This window comes from Camelina sativa, chromosome 17 (genome assembly GCF_000633955.1).
Source record: "Camelina sativa cultivar DH55 chromosome 17, Cs, whole genome shotgun sequence".
NCBI lineage: Eukaryota > Viridiplantae > Streptophyta > Magnoliopsida > Brassicales > Brassicaceae > Camelina > Camelina sativa.
In genome coordinates this window covers 28,523,455-28,544,555 of record NC_025701.1, presented here as the reverse complement: position 1 = coordinate 28,544,555, position 21,101 = coordinate 28,523,455, and the positions used below count along the sequence as shown (strand labels likewise).

General features: G+C 39.4%; 2 long non-coding RNA genes and 2 pseudogenes across 2 annotated transcripts; 2 read left to right on the top strand and 2 right to left on the bottom strand.

The window, feature by feature from the left end:
• Positions 649-1,413, bottom strand: LOC104758242. Its single transcript, XR_762657.1, has 2 exons — positions 995-1,413; positions 649-890 (listed from the first exon to the last, which is right to left on the bottom strand). It is a non-coding gene; the product is annotated as an uncharacterized LOC104758242 (long non-coding RNA).
• Positions 1,445-2,081, bottom strand: LOC109130201. Its single transcript, XR_002036313.1, has 2 exons — positions 1,976-2,081; positions 1,445-1,642 (listed from the first exon to the last, which is right to left on the bottom strand). It is a non-coding gene; the product is annotated as an uncharacterized LOC109130201 (long non-coding RNA).
• On the top strand, positions 2,346-17,850 carry LOC104759867 (annotated as a pseudogene).
• Positions 7,884-17,871, top strand: LOC104758241 (annotated as a pseudogene).

Sequence of the window (21,101 nt, the reverse complement as noted above, 5' to 3'; positions counted from 1 at the left end):
TCCAGCTTGTGTGATATAATTGAAGCTAATAAATGCCTTAGAGCATGTTTATCGGTGGGTTTGAGTAAGGGGAGTTCATAAATTTTTTATGAATTAATTGTGTACTGTTTGGAATATAAGAACCTATGATCTCTTACATAAAATTTTCTCATTTATTGGTAGGTTCTTATTTTGGGTCTCTTATTTTTGAAAATATTGTTTTTTAAAATTTAAAATTTTTAAATAGAATAGAAGTGGTATAAATGTGTAAACATTTAAGATTTTCTAAAATTAGAAAATATTCCATTTTAATTAATTTTCAAACATACAAAACATAATAAAAACATTAATACATATTACAACAGAAGTGCAATTTATAAATGGAGAGAATGATTAATTTATAAATGGAGAGAATGATTAATTTTAATACAACAGAAGTGCAAAAATATTTGGAATCTTGTTTTGGTAAATAAATAGGCGTTGACAAATAAACCAGCTTGTTTGAATCTGTGTAAAGAGGATCAAGTGTGTTTGTTGAACAATGAATCTGCTTCTTTGAATCTTGTATGTAACCTAAAGCCATTGTATTGCATTTGGATCGCACTGAATGCAAATGTTTTCATTTGTGAGGCTTTTTATGTTTCTGGTTGAGGGCTAAATAGATTCAAGAGTCAGTCAAAATACTTACATAAAGAGAGAGAGAGAGGAAGCAAATAAACCAGCTTCGTTAGAATTCTTCCTAAAATATAAAGAAAACTTACATTAATAAAAGATCTGAAATATATATACAAAAAGATCTGCAGCCGGAACTTTGGTCTTTTCATTGGCTCCCGCAGCCGGAACTTTGTGTACAACGGTTCCCTGTTGAACTCGGCTTTCTTAAGATACAAGTCTCCTATGGATCGTGATACCTGCAAATTGCAAACACACACAAGAAAGGAACAAAGGCTTTCAAGATCAATTCACATCAAATAATAAATATCAGATCAGGACTTGGTAGAGAAAGGCACCTGACCTGAATAAGGCCCTTAACACGCCAGACATTGTGCTTTAAGACGACAATACGGGAGTCATCAGGATGCAAGGAGTGCATTTCTTGCCTCACAGACTCTATGCTCACATTATGCTCAGCTGAGAGCTGAAGCGCAATAACCTCCCATCATCCCGACCACCGATTCTGATATAAATTAACTCTGCTGGAAAAAAACAAGAAAAGACGAAGACGAGAGACAGAGCAACAGCAGCAGAGTCGGAAACTTCCATTCATTCACACCATACATATAAAAAAGAAAAATGAATAACAAAGCAAGCAAGAGTCGGAAACTTCCATTCATTTCTTGCCTCACAGACTCTACTCTCTCTCCCTTTTTTGTATATATATTTCAGATCTTTTAAAAAAAACTTACAAGAAAGAAATATAAAGAAAACTTACATCATCGGATTCTTCCTTTTCTTCCTTCTTCTCTTCTTTCTTGGACTCAGCTGCAGGGGCACCACCGCCTCCTCCTCCAGCGGATGGAGCAGAAGCCATAGCAACACCACGACCACCAGACGGCACTGAAGCAAGCTTCTCCCTTCCACCAGCAATTAGCTCAGTTAAGTCTTTTCCTTTCACTTCCTTCAACAAAAGCTCAATCTGAGAGTCCTCTGTAATCAGCACTAACTGCAAAAAATCAAACACAACAACAAAACCACATTCAATCAATCAATTAAAACCACCCCCAATTACAATCATCCCTAACTAAATCCCTCTCTGATCCTTTGAAAGCATACATGAACTAACTAAACCACACAACAACAAATGCCTCTTATTCAATTACCTTGCAAGTTTTCACTTAAACAACTTCCACATTTGTAGCAAACATATGCGATTGGTAGTTAAACCAACAACTCTCATTAACTAGAGTAACCATGTATAAACTCGAATTTTCCTCCTACAATTTAGAAAAAAAAATCGAATGCTTAAAAATTCGAAGTGACTACAAAAGAAACGAACCTGATCCAAGAATATCCTCGGATTGAGAGGTTCGCGACAGAGAGCGAGAGAGAGAGGAAGAGAAAGAACACGATTAGGCCAAAAAAAATTTTTGTTCTCAATCTTCACCTTCTCTATTTTACTTTCGTCCAACCAAACATCAACACGTGGCGTCTCTTACACCCGAAGAGAGTCTATTATATAAGAGGATCTCTTCAGTTTTTTATTTCTTTCTGATTTATTTTTTCTCCAAAAAATACTTAAAACCCCACTAACAACCCCTTGTATACCACCGATAAACAAGCTTAGTAACGTGACATGTATCCGTTCCTTGAATAATTTATCTCTGTATTTAGTAAATTAGAATACGCGTTGTTTAAGTTTGACATAAATGGGCCGTATTGGGCCTATCTTTAAACCGCCTACAACGGAAGATGCAGGAGCGTCCGATTAGAGTATCTAACGGTTCAACGGTCGATACAGCATTAATAATATAAACGCGTTTACTCGGGACGCAACGGATTAATATTTTCACAATTCATCAGAAAAAAAAAAAAAAAAAAGTTTGTTCTCTCTCAAAATCTCTCTCTTTTTCTTCGGGAAGAATGAAGAATCCACTCGATTAATCGAAGATCTGTAAAAATTTGTCAATTAGTAAGTTTCTTTCGATTTCTATAGATCGCGAGTTTGGTTTTAGGATTTATAGATTGGTGTAATCGATCTTTATGTTGTACTGATCTAGGGTTTTAACGGAACTTGGAGGATGCTTAATTTAGCGTGAATCTGCTACAATCTTCTAGGTTTTTGATGGTGATTATGGTTAGATTCCTTACTAATCTTTCGCGATTTGTTTTTTTTGTTTGATATCCAAGTTTTCTAATAGTTCGTATTATACGTTTTCTTGTTTAGGGATTTCGAAGATGCATGTCTCCGCTTGAAATCCGGCATCGAGGTACTGCTCTAGGGTTTTGATTGTAATTGGAGTATGCTTGATTTGGTTTGAATCTGCTACCATCATCGTTTGGGTTTTTATGATAACTTTGGTTAGATCCCTAATAGTCGTGATTTTGTTTTGGATTTCAAGTTCCTAATAGTCGTGATTTTGTTTAGGGATTCGAAGAAGCTTGTCTCCGCTTGAAACATGTGGTTGAGGTATGTATACCGCTTGTCTTCCTGATTTTAATTTTGCGTTTCGTGATTTTGTTTGAACATGATCTAGCTGGACTAGCCTCTCATCCTGCTATTAAATTTTCTGAATCACAGGTACTTTTTTATGTTTCTGTTCAACATCTTCTTGGCCTTGTTCACCGCTTTCATTACAATTCTCTGAGGTTTTGGACTTATAGCTAGCTGTCTGTGAGGAAAGATCTCTGATGCAGTAGTTTTTTACTTGCTTTATGCAGATTGGTCAGAGTACTTGTAGTAATTTATATATGTTGTTCATCAAGGTACTTGTTCACCGCTTTCATTGCAATTCTCTGAGGATGGGATTTCTTTTTTATTGGTTCTTGTACAGGTCAAATGCTACCTGCAGCAACTATTACACGGTCTAGACTATTGTCACAGTCGTGGTGTACTTCATCGAGACATAAAAGGCTCAAACCTAATAGTGGTGTTCTAAAGATTGCTGACTTTGGATTAGCTAGTTTCTTTGATCCTCGTCAAACTCAGCCTTTGACCAGTCGTGTGGTAACTCTTTGGTACCGTCCACCCGAGCTTTTGCGTGGAGCAACTTGATATGGAGCAGCAGTTGATTTGTGGAGTGCAGGTTGCATTCTTGCTGAACTATATGCAGGCAAGCCTATTATGCCTGGTAGAACTGAGGTGTAGATTGCATTTTTAGTTTTAATCTCTTTTAGTGTTTGCTCTGCTTGCTGTGAGACTAGTTTGAGTTCTTATGGTGACTCTGGTAACGCCTATGGTGTTACAGGTGCAACAGTTGCACAAGATTTTCAAGCTATGCGGCTCACCTTCCGAGGACTATTGGGTGAAATCGAGGTTGCCTCATGCAACAATTTTCAAGCCTACACAGCCACATAAACGCTTAGTGGGTGAAACATTCAAGGAGTTTCCTCAGCCAGCTTTAGCCCTTCTTGAAACTTTGCTTTCATTCAATCCTGATGATCGTGGAACAGCCGCCGCAGCTCTCAAGAGTGAGGTACTGGCAATTCTCAGTCTGTAAATGCTGCGTGTTCTTGGGATTTGCTATATTTAACTCATGGTCAATGCTTTTGTAACCTCAATTATCATTCTTTTATTTCCAGTTCTTTTCCACTAGACCTCTTCCATGTGATCCTTCAAGCTTGCCTAAATATCCTCCCAGCAAAGAGCTCGATGCAAGAATGCGGGATGAGGAAAGTAGAAGGTATTACATCCCGACTTTTCTAGTCTGATGTTACTTTTACTCTGCAGTGCTCTTACAATTGCTTGAATAGTTAAGGCAAAAAGAAAACATATATTAACTTCAGTCTTGCTCTTTGTCTGTAGACAAGTTGGAGGAAACAGGGACCAAAGACACCAAGAAAGAAGAGGAACTAAGGAATCTCGAGCTATTCCAGCCCCTGACGCAAATGCAGAGCTGGTTACATCAATGCAGGTTAATATTTTTAGTAAAAGCTTATTATATCTTTCGATGTTAAAGCTTCTTGCTTTTTATTCATTGTTTTTGACCCTATCTCGCATTAACATCCTATGCAGAAAAGGCAGAGCCAGTCTACTAATAGAAGCCGAAGCAAGAAGTTTAATCCTCATCCTGAAGAAGTTGCATCTGGTTTCCCAATTGATCCACCGAGGCCATCATCACAAGCATTTGAACCAAACAGATAGTCTCAGGGTATCATTATTCCTCACAAGAGAGCTTCACATTCCGGTCCTTTATCACGTAGATCTGCTTCCGCAAAGGGTAGGAGGAACTACCAAGATTCTCAAAAGTTTTCGTCCATAGCTGAACTCAACAATGCCTGGTTTTACTCAACAATGCCTGGTTAGATTTCTTCCATATCTTTTGTGATTCTGTTTTTTTTTTTGGATTTCAAGTTTCCTAATAATCGTGATTTTGTTTAAAGATTTGAAGAAGCTTGTCTCCGCTTGAAACATGTGGTCGAGGTATGTATATCGCTTGTCTTCCTGATTTTAATTTTGGTTTGGTTTTGTTTTTCAGTTTTTGAGGATCGAAATTGAACAAGAGAACAACAAACCTTTACTGGATCAGTTCTCGTCTATGGTTTTGTTTTGCAATTGATGACATCATCAGTCTTGGTATTTATATATCCAAGTCATCTGTTTTTCAAAGCCTTTTTAAAATTGTTCTACAGAACTTGTTGGTTTTTTGTTTTTGGAAGGTTTTTGTTTTGTTTTTTTAAAACCCAAAGAGATTCATGGGCAGACACTAATCTAATGGTGCTCTGTCTGATTCTTTTTGGGGACATTGTCCCGAACGGAATCGGATATATTGGATGGGTAGTGCATGCATGTTGGGAGGGAATGACCGAGACGGGAAAAAGGAATAAAAAGAGTTCACAATTTGACTCTCCCCGACTTAAGACATTGAAAGAAGTCACAGACTTTGGGTTGGATGGTAAAAACGACCAACCCTTTGTTTGATGGGGGAATGACCAACGGCTTAAGAAGTCTATAAGACAGAGACTGTGTATAAAGGGGAAAAAATAAAAGAAAGAGTTCATAATTTGACTACCCCTGACTTAAGACATAGAAAGAAGTCACAGACTTTAGGTTGGATGGTATGAACGACCAACCTTTTGTTTGATGGAATCAGACCACCGGCTTAATGAAGTCTATAAGACTGAGACTGTATAAAAGGGGAAAAAGAAAAGAAAGAGTTCACAATTTGACTACCCCTGACTTAAGACATAGAAAGAAGTCACAGACTTTGGGTTGGAGGATTAAAACGACCAACCTTTTGTTTGATGGAATCAGACCAGCGGCTTAACAATATGAGGCATAAAGACAACAGTAGACAAAGAAATAAGACATCAAAGGAAACTAATAGACCAACGGCTTAAAGAATAGCAGATACCACGGGCTTAAAGAAATAAGACAAAGATCTTTGACAAAGACAATGGAGTGATTAAGACTTGTTGGATGGTAACAACGACCAACACTTGAGGAAAGACTTGTTGGATGGTAAAAACGACCAACACATTAAGAGAAACAGGTTGAATAAAGGCTGAACCTGAAAACTAATAGACCAACGGCTTAAAGAAGTTATAAGACTATAGAGCGGTTACCAACGGCTTAAAAACGATAAAGACAAAGATATTTGACAAAGACTTGTTGGATGGTAAAAACGACCAACACATTAAGAGGAAGAGGTAAAGATAAAGGCTGAACCTAGTACTAATAGACCAACGGCTTAAAGAAGTTATAAGGCAATGGAGTGGACCAACGGCTTAATAAAGATTTGACAAGGATATGTGACAAAGACTTGTTGGATGGTAAAAACGACCAACACTTGAGTAAGACTTGTTGGATGGTAAAAACGACCAACACTTGAGGAAAGACTTGTTGGATGGTAAAAACGACCAGCACATTAAGAGAAAGAGGTTAAGATAAAGGCTGAACCTAAAAACTATTAGACCAACGGCTTAAAGAAGTTACCAACGGCTTAAAGAAATAAGACAAAGATATCTGACAAAGACAACAATGGAGTGGTTAAGACTTGTTGGATGGTAAAAACGACCAGCTCCTTAAGAGAAAGAGGTTAAGATAAAGGCTAAAACTAATAGACCAATGACTTAAAGAAGTCTTCAAAAAAAAAAAAAGCTGAGCCTAAAACATAGAGAGAAAAGACGATCAATAGCTTCGAAAAATGAGGTAAGTATCAACCATTCTCATTAAATGAAGACTAACCAATTTTATTTTCCGCAGGTTATGTGCTTCGGAAGGCATTGAGGAGATTCCAAGCGTAGCAGACTTCTTAAACAGGTATATGCTTTTTCAAACTTGTTTGTAATTATGATACAATTTTGATTTGTTAAGGTATATGCTTATCTCTCTTTTGGTGCTTGTAAGTATCATAGGTTCTCTCTTTTAGTCGCCTGTGTTTTGCTTAAAAGTTATAACCCTTGGTGATTATTCTACTGGTGTGAATCATTTGTGTATAATGCTAGTATTTTCTGTTGTCTAGGATAAAAAGGTAGATTTTATTTTGGAACATTACATTGTGTATAAAATACTTATTATCTCTGTTTTGGTGCTTCTATGTAACAGAAGGTTTTCATTCTATGAAATGTATGCATCTTGTTACTTGTAGTAGTTTTCTTGAATCTCAAATGTATATGTTTTGCGCTATCCTCTAAACCCTTGTTGATTAATATTTTGGTATTCTGCATCATTAACTGATGATTAACAGATTGTACACGTTGCTTGAGTTTAACTAGAGTCTAATCTTAGTCTTATTGAGTTGTTGGAGCTATATGAATGATTGAAAATATCTCTCTTATGGTTACTAGTGTCTAATCTTAGTCTTATTGAGTTGCTGGAGCTTGGAATCTGTTGAATTACTAGAATGTGCAATTGATCTTTCTTGATTTTCCTACCATGCTTTTTGTTTCAATAACACTTTTCTATGACTGATGTCAAATCAGAATTTAGTATACTAATTGTGTTCTATGTCTAATATTTTGTATCGGTTCTAGGAACCATAGTTTGCTATATTAGTTGTTAGACTTGAAATTTCTTCTAGTACAGATATAGATATGTTCAAAGTCGAGTTTTTAGTTTGTCATACGGCAAAGTAATGCAATGAGTTAGTAGTATAGAACATTGTATAAGACTATAAGAGTCATTTTCTGTACGTTTCTAAGAAACGAAGCTACTATTCATGTGTATGTTCTTGTCTATTTCATTTTTTTATTCCATCTGTAATCTCTTAAGAAAGGAAATANTTGTACACGTTGCTTGAGTTTAACTAGAGTCTAATCTTAGTCTTATTGAGTTGTTCGAGCTATATGAATGATTGAAAATATCTCTCTTATGGTTACTAGTGTCTAATCTTAGTCTTACTGAGTTGCTGGAGCTTGGAATCTATTGAATTACTAGAATGTGCAATTGATCTTTCTTGATTTTCCTACCATGCTTTTTGTTTCAATAATACTTTTCTATGACTGATGTCAAATCAGAATTTAGTACACTAATTGTGTTCTATGTCTAATATTTTGTATCGGTTCTAGGAACCATAGTTTGCTATATTAGTTGTTAGACTTGAAATTTCTTCTAGTACACATATAGATATGTTCAAAGTCGAGTTTTTAGTTTGTCATACGGCAAAGTAATGCAATGAGTTAGTAGTATAGAACATTGTATAAGACTATAAGAGTCATTTTCTGTACGTTTCTAAGAAACGAAGCTACTATTCATGTGTATGTTCTTGTCTATTTCATTTTTTTATTCCATCTGTAATCTCTTAAGAAAGGAAATATTGTTTGTTTGAAATAGACACTTCTATTTTCAATTTTGGTTTTGTCAATTACCAGTGTCCTCTGTAATTGTTTTTGCTTTGTGTTACATTATAAGATGTCTGGTGATCATAGTTCTTGCATTTTGGTTAGTTGTCAGATTGTCTTTGGATAATGCATTTGTGACTTTTGCGTTTTGATTCTCAGATTATTTACTGTGGTAGATTGACTTAACTTTATACTTATTATCTCTGCTTTTGTGCATGTATGTATCATAAGATCTCTTGCTTGTATATGTCACGCTCTAAACTCTTGGTGATTGGCTTAAACATACAAAATGACATTCTCGAAGTGTGCATCATACACTGATTATTATTGTCCTACATTCTACAAGTATACTCATTGCCTTGATTTGTTTACGATACATTGATTGTAAATATATGTGTTATGACACTAGTGTTAGTCACTTAATCTTTACCACTTGATGGAGCTTTGGGCTCCATTGAATCACTACTGTATCCATTTAGACTTTTCTCTGTTAGTTATGTTTTTTTTTTAATAATACAGTTCTGTAATTGACATACAGTTTTATCATCCCCACTATAGGCATGTGGCTAATGAGTCTCTGCTCTTTGTGTCTACTAAATGTGTAATGCTTTATTAATCACTTCTCTGTTTCTTACTATTCTAGAACATTAAGAGATTGCTACATTTCGGTTGGTTGTCTAATTTTCTTTCGATCATTCTTTTCTTTGGATGACACCATCTTGAATGCTGCTTCATGGTTTTTGCATAGTTAAGGGTGGTAAAGTCTTTCTTAGGAATATTTATTCTTCTGTGTTTATCCTAGATTATACTAGTTTAAGGGTCCATGAATGTGTATGATCTGGTTATGCGTATGGAGGATAAAACATGCCTTGAATCGTGTTTTTAAAGAATAATACTTTTTCATGATCGAACCCATAACTTGAATGCTACTCAACTAACTAAACCAAATCAAATTATTTTCTCAAATATAAATAGAGGTGTATTCGTATTAGGAGATTGACTAGGAGTGGTGGCAAATACCTGGTTTTGAAAAGTTTCATCTTCTATTAAAAGGTCGCACCAAAACATGAAGAGTTAATACACTATATTTAAAGGGAAAAAAATCATAATATAGCATAGTTTTTTTTTTTATTTTAAAAAGTCTATCATAGACCGTCTATGTCTTTTATGTTAATTTATTAAATAGTTAGTATACTAGATATCAATCAATCTAAGATTCATTGCACCTAATTATAATATACATTTTTTTCCAGCAATTATAATATAAATATCCTACTGTAATTATAGAGAATTAGAGCATCTATAATGGCAATATAATTTATTTGATTTTAATTTTCATATTTATTTAGTGATGAATAATATTGAATGATGTTAAGATATATATCATATTTAAAGGGATAAATCATAATCTCCCCTCACTCTCATTCCTTTTTCATGATTAATTTATTATTATTTTAATGTTAATAAGCTTCCTACTTTTAGAAATATTGAAAATATAAATTAATTGTGAGCATTAACAAATACAAAATTCAATTAGTAATACAAAAATCTCGTTGGAGAGATAAATGGGCGATTCTAGGGTTTCTTACGGAGGTGATCAGGACGCCACTATGGTGGATTTTGGGGATGGGGGGGGGGCCGCCTGGAGATCTCCTGGATAAGTCTTAGTCGTGGGTGCAGAGGGTTGTAGGATGTAACGGTGGGGGGTTACCTATCCAGGAGGAAATTTTGGCGGATGATTTTGTTTCGGAAAGATTGGTGTTGGAGTTCCCGAACGGAGTAAACCGTGAACCAGTGGTTACTATTGGAGAGGAAGTCTTGGCGGTGATGAAGGGATTATGGAAAAACTGTATGGTTGTCAAGGTCCTTGAATGTCATGTCTCGATAGTGGTGTTGAGTCGAAAGCTACGGGAGTTGTGGAAACCATATGGTGCAATGTTCGTGATGGACTTTTCTCGCCAAACATTTATGGTATGTTTTGAGAGGGAGGAGGAATACTTGGCTGTACTATTTGGGGGGCCATGGAGAGTTTTTGGGAGCTATCTCATGGTGTAGGCTTGGGTACTGGAGTTTAATCCGCTGACTGATGAGATTGTCACCACCCCTGATTGGGTCCGGATCACAAACATCCCGGTGCATTACTACCACAGATCCATTTTGATGGGTATTGCGAAGGGTCTCGGGAAACCGGTTCGAGTGGATCTGACAACTTTGAGCTGTGATGCGTACCGCGTACCCCCACTAACAGAATCCGGTACCGTGTACCGTCACTCTTGGTGATGCATACCGCGTATCACCACTCTCGGTGATGCGTACCGCGTACCACATCCTACAGAGTCCGGTACTGCGTACCACCACTCTCGGTGATGTGAACCGCTTACCACACTAACAGAGTTCGGTACCGCATACCATAACTCTCGGTGATGTGTACCGCGTACCACTGAAACTTCAAAATCCGTGACAGATCACTCGCCCACGTATACAGATCTGTCAGATATCGTTCAGTTCTCCGGTAACTGCCGGATACACTCGAACCATCAGATGCTCATACACCACGTACTCCCGATCACATCGACACCGACTCGCTCAACCAGCGTACCATCACTGACTCGGGCTCGATCTCCATTCCCGCACGCCGATCCCACACATTGATCATGCATCTCGATATCCGGTGGACATACTGAATTGTAAGACATACATAATCCGATCATCGAACAGACTATCGATAACCGCTCCCCAGAACCGCCTGGAGATCCCCTGGATAAGTCTTAGTCGTGGGTCCAGAGGGTTGTAGGATGTAACGGTGGGGGGTTACCTATCCAGGAAGAAGTTTTGGCGGATGATTTTGTTTCGGAAAGATTGGTGTTGGAGTTCCCGAAAGGAGTAAACCGTGAACCAGTTACTATTGGAGAGGAAGTCTTGGCGGTGATGAAGGGATTATGGAAAAACTGTATGGTTGTCAAGGTCCTTGAATGTCATGTCTCGATAGTGGTGTTGAGTCGAAAGCTACGGGAGTTGTGGAAACCATATGGTGCAATGTTCGTGATGGACTTTTCTCGCCAAAAATTTATGGTATGTTTTGAGAGGGAGGAGGAATACTTGGCTGTACTATTTGGGGGGCCATGGAGAGTTTTTGGGAGCTATCTCATGGTGTAGGCTTGGGTACTGGAGTTTAATCCGCTGACTGATGAGATTGTCACCACCCCTGATTGGGTCCGGATCACAAACATCCCGGTGCATTACTACCACAGATCCATTTTGGTGGGTATTGCGAAGGGTCTCGGGAAACCGGTTCGAGTGGATCTGACAACTTTGAGCTGTGATGCGTACCGCGTACCCCCACTAACAGAATCCGGTACCGTGTACCGTCACTCTTGGTGATGCATACCGCGTATCACCACTCTCGGTGATGCGTACCGCGTACCACATCCTACAGAGTCCGGTACTGCGTACCACCACTCTCGGTGATGTGAACCGCTTACCACACTAACAGAGTTCGGTACCGCATACCATAACTCTCGGTGATGTGTACCGCGTACCACTGAAACTTCAAAATCCGTGACAGATCACTCGCCCACGTATACAGATCTGTCAGATATCGTTCAGTTCTCCGGTAACTGCCGGATACACTCGAACCATCAGATGCTCATACACCACGTACTCCCGATCACATCGACACCGACTCGCTCAACCAGCGTACCATCACTGACTCGGGCTCGATCTCCATTCCCGCACGCCGATCCCACACATTGATCATGCATCTCGATATCCGGTGGACATACTGAATTGTAAGACATACATAATCCGATCATCGAACAGACTATCGATAACCGCTCCCCAGAACCGCCTGGAGATCCCCTGGATAAGTCTTAGTCGTGGGTCCAGAGGGTTGTAGGATGTAACGGTGGGGGGTTACCTATCCAGGAAGAAGTTTTGGCGGATGATTTTGTTTCGGAAAGATTGGTGTTGGAGTTCCCGAAAGGAGTAAACCGTGAACCAGTTACTATTGGAGAGGAAGTCTTGGCGGTGATGAAGGGATTATGGAAAAACTGTATGGTTGTCAAGGTCCTTGAATGTCATGTCTCGATAGTGGTGTTGAGTCGAAAGCTACGGGAGTTGTGGAAACCATATGGTGCAATGTTCGTGATGGACTTTTCTTGCCAAAAATTTATGGTATGTTTTGAGAGGGAGGAGGAATACTTGGCTGTACTATTTGGGGGGCCATGGAGAGTTTTTGGGAGCTATCTCATGGTGTAGGCTTGGGTACTGGAGTTTAATCCGCTGACTGATGAGATTGTCACCACCCCTGATTGGGTCCGGATCACAAACATCCGGGTGCATTACTACCACAGATCCATTTTGATGGGTATTGCGAAGGTTTTCGGGAAACCGGTTCGAGTGGATCTGACAACTTTGAGCTGTGATGCGTACCGCGTACCCCCACTAACAGAATCCGGTACCGCGTACCGTCACTCTCGGTGATGCATACCGCGTATCACCACTCTCGGTGATGCGTACCGCGTACCACCACCTACAGAGTCCAGTACTGCGTACCACCACTCTCGGTGATGTTTACCGCGTACCACACTAACAGAGTTCGGTACCAACACTCTCGGTGATGTGTACCGCGTACCACTGAAACTTCAAAATCCGTGACAGATCACTCGCCCACGTATACAGATCTGTCAGATATCGTTCAGTCCTCCGGTAACTGCCGGATACACTCGAACCATCAGATGCTCATACACCACGTACTCCCGATCACATCGACACCGACTCGCTCAACCAGCGTACCATCACTGACTCGGGCTCGATCTCCATTCCCGCACGCCGATCCCACACATCGATCGTGCATCTCGATATCCGGTGGACATACTGAATTGTAAGACATACATAATCCGATCATCGAACAGACTATTGATAACCGCTCCCCAGAACCGCCAGGAGATCCCCTGGATAAGTCTTAGTCGCGGGTGCAGAGGGTTGTAGGATGTAATGGTGGGGGGTTACCTATCCAGGAGGAAGTTTTGGCGGATGATTTTGTTTCGGAAAGATTGGTGTTGGAGTTCCCGAACGGAGTAAACCGTGAACCAGTGGTTACTATTGGAGAGGAAGTCTTGGCGGTGATGAAGGGATTATGGAAAAACTGTATGGTTGTCAAGGTCCTTGAATGTCATGTCTCGATAGTGGTGTTGAGTCGAAAGCTACGGGAGTTGTGGAAACCATATGGTGCAATGTTCGTGATGGACTTTTCTCGCCAAAAATTTATGGTATGTTTTGAGAGGGAGGAGGAATACCTTGCTGTACTATTTGGGGGGCCATGGAGAGTTTTTGGGAGCTATCTCATGGTGTAGGCTTGGGTACTGGAGTTTAATCCGCTGACTGATGATATTGTCACCACCCCTGATTGGGTCCGGATCACAAACATCCCGGTGCATTACTACCACAGATCCATTTTGATGGGTATTGCGAAGGGTCTCGGGGAACAGGTTCGAGTGGATCTGACAACTTTGAGCTGTGATGCGTACCGCGTACCCCCACTAACAGAATCCGGTACCGCGTACCGTCACTCTCGGTGATGCATACCGCGTATGACCACTCTCGGTGATGCGTACCGCGTACCACCACCTATAGAGTCCGGTACGGCGTACCACCACTCTCGGTGATGTGTACCGCGTACCACACTAACAGAGTTTGGTACCGCATACCAACACTCTCGGTGATGTGTACCGCGTACTACTGAAACTTCAAAATCCGTGACAGATCACTCGCCCACGCATACAGTTCTGTCAGATATCGTTCAGTCCTCCGGTAACTGCCGGATACACTCGAACCATCAGATGCTCATACACCACGTACTCCCGATCACATCGACACCGACTCGCTCAACCAGCGTACCATCACTGACTCGGGCTCGATCTCCATTCCCGCACGCCGATCCCACACATCGATCGTGCATCTCGATATCCGGTGGACATACTGAATTGTAAGACATACATAATCCGATCATCGAACAGACTATCGATAACCGCTCCCCAGAACCCGGCCATCCTCTCTAAATCTTGGATTTCACACGGTGTTTCTCTTTCTCTTGCGAACAGAACTGTCGTCTCCCGTCTGTGTCCAAGAAAGACGCGCATAATTTCTTAAATACGCATTCCTCCCAGTAACCACCACTTATGTCATAGCCGCGTGTTTTCTTACGCCAATAACTGTTCCCGCCAATTATCGCGTATGCTAGCACGAACATTATTAATATATGTCGCTAACCATTCCCGCCAAAACAGTTAACGTGGACTCCCCAACACACTCGACCAGTTATTGAACCACGGCCTATCCCATCATTAATAGTGGGATAGGGGTGTTATAGAGATCCTCGACGAGTGCAGTGTCAAATAGTGGTGGTATTGACCGCCGGGTTCCTTTGGTGGTGAAGGACTCCGCATTGATTACGGTATCCAATACTTTTGGTAATTTGGGGGAAAATATTGATGGAGAGGAGATAAGGCAAGTAGTTGATCCTCTAGGAGTGAATAAAGAAAATATGCATACTCAAAATCAATTGATAATGGAAAGAGTGGTGTTCAAGGAAAGGGGCTGATTTTTGGGGCTATGGAGTGTGGAATTTAGGCGCGAGAAGTGGCAAAAGACTAAAGGCATGTGAAGAAGCAATCTGAGGCTAATGGGCCAAAGCCCACTTATTCGAAATCTGCAAGATCTACAAAAGGGCTTGTCTATGGTCCACTAAGGGGTCAGAGTGAACTATCTGCCTCGGGAAAACGGATGAGAGTGGAGTCGGGGAATGTTTGAAAACCGAAGGTTTGTAATCACCGGCGGTTGAATAGTATCATGATGGTGAGGAGCCGGGACGACGGGTTGTGGGGGCGGATGAGTTGGTCTCGAACTCCCTGCCCATGGATGTGGAGATTATTGCCCAGAATGCGTCGACAGAGAGCGGAGGGATTGTTCGGTCGGATTAATGGGTTTCCTCGGTAGTTCTGTTCTTTTATTGCAGAGTAAGGATGAATTGCATTTTGTGGAATTGCCGGGGGGAAAATAAACCCCAGTTTAGACGATCAGTTCAATATTTATTGATGAAGTTTCCTGTGGATATGCTGGCGGTGTTTGAAACTCACGCCGGTGGTGATCAAGCAGGACGCATTTGTCACGGCTTAGGGTTCGAGAACTCTTTCTGGGTGGATGCGGTGGGACATAGTGGGGGGTTTTGGCTCCTGTGGCGGACTGGGATTGGGAATGTGAGTATTGTCAAATCTACAGACCAGTTCATTCACGCAAAGGTTGTTAATGGATTGGATTCTGTTAATTGGATTGTGGTCTATGCTGCCCTTACGGCGAGCAGGAGGAGTGGATTGTGGGGTAGACTGGGAGATGCGGTGAAAGGGGCAGAGGGTCCTGTGGTGATAGGAGGAGATTTTAACACAATTCTCCGGTTGGAAGAGCGGTCGGGTGGTAATGGCCGCCTGTCATCGAATTCTTTAGCTTCTGGAGAGTGGAGTAATGATCTCTCTCTGATCGACATGGGGTTCAAGGGGAACAAATTCACTTGGAGAAGAGGACAAGAGGAGCGGTTTGCTGTGGCTAAGAGACTCGATCGTGTTATGTGTTGTGCACATGCTCGGTTGAAATAGCAGGAGGCAACGGTGCAACACCTGCCTTTTTTAGCCTCCGATCATGCGCCTTTGCTTGTGAAGTTCTCATCGGAGGTGATGTTGGATCCAACAAAACGTCCCTTCAGATTCGAAGCAGCATGATTGTTGCACTCGAGTTTGAAGGAGCTGCTAGCCAACTCTTGGAATAGCGCATTGTTACTCCAGTAGCTCTCAAGCGGTTGCAGGAGACGCTGATGGACTGGAACAAAGAAGTTTTTGGTAATGTTCAGCAGAAGAAGGATAAATTGCTTGGGGAGATTAACACTGTCCACTTTGTACAATTGTTTGTTTGGAGGATACATAATGGTACTAATTCACGGCGTTCTTCATACTACCAAGAAGATGTGATCCATCATTCAGTTTCAGTATATGTTCAGTCCATACCTGTCAAGTCCGTCACTCAACCATCCTGCACCATCCTAGCGGTAGAGCACCACTCATCTCTCAGTCTACCAATTTTATTTGCCAAAACCTTTTTTCAGTCATTCATATTCCATATGTCATCTGAATTCTACTTTTGTTTTGTTATAAAACTTGTCTTTTGATATGATTGAAACTACTAAATAAATATATAGTGCTAAACTGAAAAATAAAATAATGAGTCTTTTCATGTGTCCGAGGTTGCGTTATCTAAATTGACCACTTTATATGTTTGAAAAATCAATGTGGATGACTCTTGCCACCCTATATATATATAATACACACAACCTTCCCTTACCATAATATACCAAAATCAAACACAACACAAGTACACAAAACTCATAATGCAAATCCAAAAATTATGTTTCATTGCTCTGTTCATAGCTTTATCAAGCTCTGAAACCATTTCCGCCTTCAAATTCAACTTCAACAACTTCGACGGAACAAATCTATTCTTCATCGGATACGCCGAGCTCGGACCAGCAGCCGATGGCATGAGACGGTCCGGAGCTCTCTCCATGACCCGTGACAATATTCCATTCTCACACGGTCAAGGCCTTTACACGGATCCAATCCCATTCAAAGCATCCAACAACACTTCTTCTTCTTCTTCTTCTTCTTCTTCTGTTTACTCTTTCAAAACATCTTTCACTTTCTCCATCACTCCTCGCCGGTCAAACCCTAACAACCCCGGTCATGGTCTCGCCTTCATCGTGGTCCCAACCGTAAACTACGACAAAGACTCAATCCGTGGCTTCCTCGGTCTAGTTAACCGCACAACCAATGGCAATCCTAATAACTATCTCTTTGCGGTCGTGTTTGATGTCTTCCAAGACAAACGTTTTGGCGATATTAATGATAATCATGTTGGTATTAATATTAACTCTGTTAACTCAAAGGTCTCTGAGAAAGCTGGGTATTGGGTTCAAACAAGAACCGGAGGGAAGAATCAATAGTCATTTAAGGAAGTGAAGCTTAGTAGTGGGGATAACTACAAGACTTCGATTGAATACAAGAACAGTAAAGTCACTGTTATGCTTGCACCTGCGCATTTAAAGAAACAAGAGGGCATTGATCGAAACACAAGTTAATCTCTCGGAGGTTGTTCTTGAGACAATGTATACCGGTTTTGCCGGTTCGATGGGTTGTGGCATCGAGCGTCACGACATTTGGAGCTAGAGTTTTGAGAATAGCGCCAAAATCAATTAATTTTGGTTTGGTTTTTGATTTTATTTTAATTTGGTATTGTTTGGTTTGATTTGTGTTTTGCCTTTTGTTATCTTTGTCACCAGTTTAATAATTATATTATTTCCTGAATTTATTCAAACGTGGTTTAATGGTATATACAAAAATCAAACTGAAATTTATGATTAAAATTTAATTTAATTATTTTTCATTTAACTCAATATAAAATTAAAAAATTGACCGGTCGAACCAGTTTGATCTAGTCTAACAGCAAATTATGTTGATTTTGTATATTGATCGGCCGCCACATTTGCTCATCAAAAACAAAATGCAAATCCTAAACACCCTCCCTGGCCACGGTCTCGTTTTTGTCTTCCTTCCTTCTCATAACTACGAAAAAAACAAAACCAGTCGCCGGTAAGATGTTTCCATAATTCCATCAGTTTTCTTAACGAAACCAACAAAGGTGATAGAATTGATTGTTTCAAACGCTTTCCGCGTTTTCGTTTGCATGTACTGTACCTTTTTTTTTTTCATTTTTGTCATAAAATATTTTTGCATAATGCAAAGAAACTTATAAAAGTACTTATTTCGTTAGTTGTTGCCTTGTTGGTTTATCGTGATTTTTTTTTTTTTTTTTAACAAACCTTTTTCCATTTCATATATCTCTTGAAAGAGAGTACCGGTTACAACTTCAAGCTAAGGGGTGCCTCCAAAACGAGTAACACCTGAACCAAACCACAAACAAAGGCCTTACAAAAACCAACGATGAGCTCATTAGTTTTGAAACCTAGCAAACCAAGTAGTTTATCGTGATTTATCTCAAACAACATTAACAAAAGGTTGCAATTATTTATCGTGCTACATAAACATTCTTTCATCTTTATTTTATCGTTTCCCTTAATAGGTAACCCGAACAAAAGACGAACAACCATCTCATTCTCCTCGCTGTCGAGTTCTTCCACAACTTGGAAGACAAGTTTGTTGATGTGTGATCCAGTGGTTTTTGAGAAAGCCGGTTATATATTGGATTAAAGACTATATAACTGGGAAAGTAAACCGGTGATTATTTAAGAAAATGAATTTGAGTAGTGGTGCGTGGGAGATAAATACAAAGCTTGGATTGAGTACAAGGGCTAAGGCTATTGTCACGGTCCAATAGGAAACGTCAAATATCATACTAAGAGGCATTTCTATTGAAATTACCAAACTGGGCTATACGGTATAGCCGATATTTTTAAATATCCTTTTTTTAGCAACAAATTTAATAACCTAATATTTCGTCTACCTTAACTAAATGGTTTTAATCAATAAAAAAAATGCCAAAAAAAAACTCAAAGTTATTTTTATTTGAACGTTTAATATCCAATGGTTTTGCATTGGAATAAAAATACATCAAATAATAAAAATGTGTTATTGAAAACCCAAAATAATAAGTGTTGTTATTTTCATACTCACGATTTTTTAACAAAATCAAAATTTCAATTTTATCCCTGATTTCCAATTAATTATTAAGATTTAACTGAAAATTTTTCGGTTTTCTGTTAACCATATCAAACCGAGAATTAATCCCAGTTATCTATTTTTTTTCTCTCTTCTTCCTCCTCTTTCTCTCTTCTTAATCGTCCTCTTGTTTCTGGAAATTTTCTGCTTTCTAAAGCAAAAGAAACTTAATCTTTTTTTGACTGTGTGTGCCCGCGTAGGGGAGAAGATTAGGTGTTTTAGAGAAGTGATAACGTTTGCAGAATGTGACAACAATTATGATATTCAAAGGTATCAATCAGATTTTGCTCTGATTTTTTTTGTTATAGCGTCTCTCTTTTTTTTTTTAATTTCGTTTTCTTATTCTCTGTAGCAGAAATTACTTGATGGTGTCTATGTTTTCGTGTTGGTGCTTGGTCTGAATTTGACGGAAACCCAAAAAATAATATGAAATTCAAACAATCTTAGAACAAACAATGAATCGAATTTGTCGTAGGGTGTTTGGGATCCAAAGCAGACGTAACCCAAAAAGGAATCGAACTCCAATATCAGATTCCGATTCTTCGTCCGAGTATCTATCCCAGACGAGCCAACATTGTCGTCAAGTTCCAGGATCTGTACGCATCGTCAGAAGGAGATAAAACGACGACGATTAGAGAGAGGAGGAGGAAGAAAAAAAGAAAGAAGTAGAATTCCCGGTTTAAAAAGGAATCGATTAAGTTTCTTTTGCTTTAAAAAGCAGAAAATTTCCAGAAACAAGAGGACGATGAAGAAGAGAGAAAGAGGAGGAAGAAGAGAGAGAAAAAAAGATAACCGGGATTAATTCTCGGTTTGATATGGTTAACAGAAAACCGAAAATTTTTCAGTTACATCTTAATAATTAATTGGAAATCAGGGATAAAAATGGAATTTTGATTTTGTTGAAATATCGTGGGTATGAAAATAACAACACTTATTATTTTGGGTTTTAAATGACACATTTTTATTATTTGGTGTATTTTTATTCCAATGCAAAATCATTGGGTATTAAACGTCTAAATAAAAATAACTTCGGGTTTTTTTTGGCATTTTTCCCTTTAATCAATACAATAAAAGTAGTATGTTTCTATCCAGAACTTGACACATCATATTTTAAATTCAAGCATGTACTGACACCTTATTTAAAATGAATAGCAAATCAAAATATAACAATCAATACACCTAAGCAAAAATGCCAACGTGTAAATATCAAACCAAAAAAAACCAAAATATCTATTATGTTCCAAATTGGCCGAAGAAGAGGTAAGATCTCGAAACTCTAAGACAGAGACAGAGACATAGGATCATTGAGGAAACAGAGAGGAACACATAGGAACCAAAATGGATCTCAAGAGAATCAATGATTTCAAAGATCCCAGCTGAAACCACAATCACTCTATCCCAAATCGGTCGATTCTTGAGAAGGTTTTTATCGTCTACAGGGATATCACTGTCTGGATCGTTATCAGGGAATCCAACAAAACCACCTAAAGGAAAAGCCCTAAGAGAGTATTCGACATTCTTGGAATTGAACTTAGCTAGAATCGGACCAAACCCTATTGGACATTCTCAAAGATCCGTTACAAGGTAGGAGGAGCGGCCATTAACTCTCCACGAAGCCTTGTGGTGCCATCTCTCCTCCCGTGCGTCGGGCGATCAACTTCTCTCCCGGAGCTTCACAAAATAAGGGTTTATCTAAATGTCCTCTTAACCGTACCAGTTCAAAGATTTTATGAAACAAATTGGTCAGGTGGGAAATCAAATGTCTCATGGTACTGAGTTTTCTTGTAATATGAACTAGCTAAATTGGGCTAGCAGTTATTCATGGTGTATAGGGGTTCTCTGTTTCCTATGCTTTGGGATTGTGATTGTTTTTTGCAGGAAGACATAGCTGATATATTCAAGAAA